Source organism: Tupaia chinensis, unplaced genomic scaffold, assembly GCF_000334495.1.
Source record: "Tupaia chinensis unplaced genomic scaffold, TupChi_1.0 Scaffold000671_1, whole genome shotgun sequence".
NCBI lineage: Eukaryota > Metazoa > Chordata > Mammalia > Scandentia > Tupaiidae > Tupaia > Tupaia belangeri.
In genome coordinates this window covers 3,557,978-3,560,961 of record NW_006160193.1, presented here as the reverse complement: position 1 = coordinate 3,560,961, position 2,984 = coordinate 3,557,978, and the positions used below count along the sequence as shown (strand labels likewise).

The following is a 2,984-nucleotide window of genomic DNA, read 5'->3' as shown; positions in this document are numbered from 1 at the left end:
GTTGCCCCCCGGGGCCAGCCCGAAAAGAAGCCCCGAAACAGCCTGGCGGCGCCTGCCCTGCCTCTGCCTGAGTCACACAGGACTGGGGGCGCGCACTTTCCGAGCCACTTCTCACTCGGAGCCAGGACAGTCCTCGGGTGTGACTGACCGCCTCTCCTCACTCCACCGGCCTGCCAGTCTGCTCCTGTAACGAGCTGCAGCCAAGTCCTGTCCCCACCCCACCCCTGTGGCTCTGTGGAGCAGCTCTCTGGCCCTTCAGGTCCTGCATCGCTGGTGACACATCCAGGTTGCTCTGCCTGGGGACCCAGGGGACGCGAAGTCAATCTGAAGGATAAAGTCCATCTGGAGAGCAAGCCTCAGCTGGGAGCAGAGCTGAGGGTGGGGGATCTTGGGACCTGGGTCTGAGAACTGGAGAGAAAGGGACGCCTGGGCAGGGCTGCCAGGACTACTTATTGGGTCTCCTTTGACGTCTTTGAGGGGCTCAAGGAAGGAAAGGAATTCCATTTTAATAAGTTTTTGGCTCTTGATCTGTGCCTCCCTGAATGGGTCCGATTCTGTCCTGGGATTGATCCACATGGGTTCCGTCAGCGAGAGCTGGAAAGCCCAGGGAGTAATGCAGTCAGTCACATGACAGAGAGCAGCCCCCAGAGGGCTCGGCCGAAGACAGGGACGGGGGCTGTCTCCCCAGAGGCTGAAGAAACACGTGCTTCTCAGAACTGGAGAAAGAAGAGGTTTTTGTGTGCTCTGACCTCCAGGTAATAGTCACACAATTTAGACAGACCAGCAGGGGTTTGGTTCCTTCAGGTAATTATGGGGGGAAATCCTTGTTATACAAAAGGATAGGAGACACACGAAAAGACGCCTGGCTGTAAGAGATGACCCGACCCCTACCACTCCATTTCCGGCTGCTTCATCTCTCACGTGTTCTGTGGCAGGGCCTCTGCAAAATGGGAGGATGCAAAGAAACACATGGGGGGCCAGCAGGTGGCGTGGTGGTTAAGGTGTTGGACTCCCACACAGCCAACTACAATTTGAATCCTAGACCTGGTGGCTTGAATGTGTGCACATGTGCCCCAAATCCCAGAAGGACAGAGGAGAAGGGATTGTGGCATGGCCATTCCCCCCCATACGGGGGGGAGATTTCTCACTTTCCCTCTCTCTCACTCTCTCTCTCTGGCAAGCACATGTGCCCAAATCAAAAACCTTAAAAAAAGAAAGAAAGAAACACATGGAATCCAAAAGAGAAAACTGAAAGGGAGAAGGGCCAAGGAGGGAGGAGGATTCTGGACCATTTCTGGCCACCCACCGCCGACCTGGAGCAGGAGGCTGCCCTGAGCCTCCTCCCTTCCCTGTCTCTGTAACACGGATGGTGACCGAGCAGGAGACGGTGTTGCTGAAGCCAGGGGAGAGGACGGCTCTAAGGAACATCTGGTGTGAATTAGGCGCTCAGCGTAAGTGATACTTCCTTAGAGAAGACTTCTTTCATAAAATGGGAAATAACCTCAAATTCCAAGAAGTGAGTAAGGCAGTTACGGCACAGTGACTCAGCAGAAAATCCCGCAGCCGACGGAGACCACCCTTGGATGTATATAGGACGGGGACAAAGGCACCCAGTAGGCTGGGCCTGCGTGTGCTCGCAGCTGAGGACGGATGAGCCCCCGGCAAATGAGAGTGGAGAGGTGACGGGAGGTCATCATGTTTCTTGTGATAAAAATGTATGTCAATAATTAACATACTTGTGCTTTTAAAAAATTAAGTGCAGTAGGCAAGGGAGTATGAGGTACTGTGACAGTGGGGGACCAAGGGAGTGTGGGTCCACTAGCCGGATTCTGCATGGCATCCTGGGATAGGAGAAGGATGTTAGAGAACTAAAAACATCCTAAAGAAAAGAGGTGGAGTTTAATCTATAGCCATGTGCCAGGGCCAGCAAGTGGCATGGAGGTTAAGGCAGCTGGGTCCCACATGGCCGACTGCACGGTTCACGGCCCCGACCAGACGGCTTGAAAAATCACACGAGGTGGGACCAGCAGATGGAGTAATGGTTATATCACTGAACTCCCAGGCGGTTGACTGCAGTTCGAGTCCTGGACTTGGTGGCTTAAAACTCACTTCATCTGTATGCATGCCCAAAACCCCTAGAGGAGAACTGATTGTGGCACGGCCATCTTCCGCTTTCTCACTTTCCCTCCCCACCCCCAACATGTGCACGCACCCTATAGCAAAAACCAAAAAAAAAAAAAAAAAAGTACTGTAGCAGAGGGGAGTCTCTGCTGTGACGAATGTACCACGACAATGTAAGATGCCAACAATAGGGGACACCGGGTGAGGGAAATGCTGCAGTACCTTTGCCAACTTATGTATAAATCTAAAAATGTTCTAAAACAGAGCAAAACAAGACCAAAACTTCTGATGCAATTGGTATTTCAGCATTTTCCCAACGCCCGTGTGTCTCAAAGTCGAGGGTCACCGAACATGCCAGGGGGGCTCCCAGGGTCTACTCAACGCGAGCTGCGAGGAGCAGCCGAGAAGAGGAAACTTACGGGCTGAGAAGGAGCTTCGCGAAGATGCGCACGGGGGCATTTGGGACTACCTTGGTTGGAAGTGCTGCCTGGTTCACACATTTTTTTCTTTAATTTATCATCATCATCATTATTTTAATTTGACCAGAGAGAGACAAAAAGAGAGAGGGGGGGAAAGCGAGAAAGCAAGCCACCAGGTCCAGGACTCAAACCACGGTCAGTCATGTGGGAGTCCAACGCCCCAACCACCACACCATCCGCTGGCCCCCACAAATGTTTCTCTGCTCAAACTTTGTTAATTAAGAAAAAGAGAGAGGCTGGGACCAGCAGATGGTGAAATGATTGTGTCGCTGGACTCCCACATAGTCGACTGCGGTTCACGTTTTGGTGGCTGAAACTCACACCAGGCACATGTGTGTGTGTGGGGGGGGTGTGCGCGCCCAAGATCCCGGGAGGAGATCGGAA

The 2,984-nt window shown here is 52.8% G+C and overlaps 1 protein-coding gene across 1 annotated transcript in view; it reads right to left on the bottom strand.

Annotated features, from left to right (window-relative positions):
* Nucleotides 1–2,984, bottom strand: part of HHIPL1 (HHIP like 1) — a 29,052-nt gene that overhangs the window by 4,980 nt on the left and 21,088 nt on the right.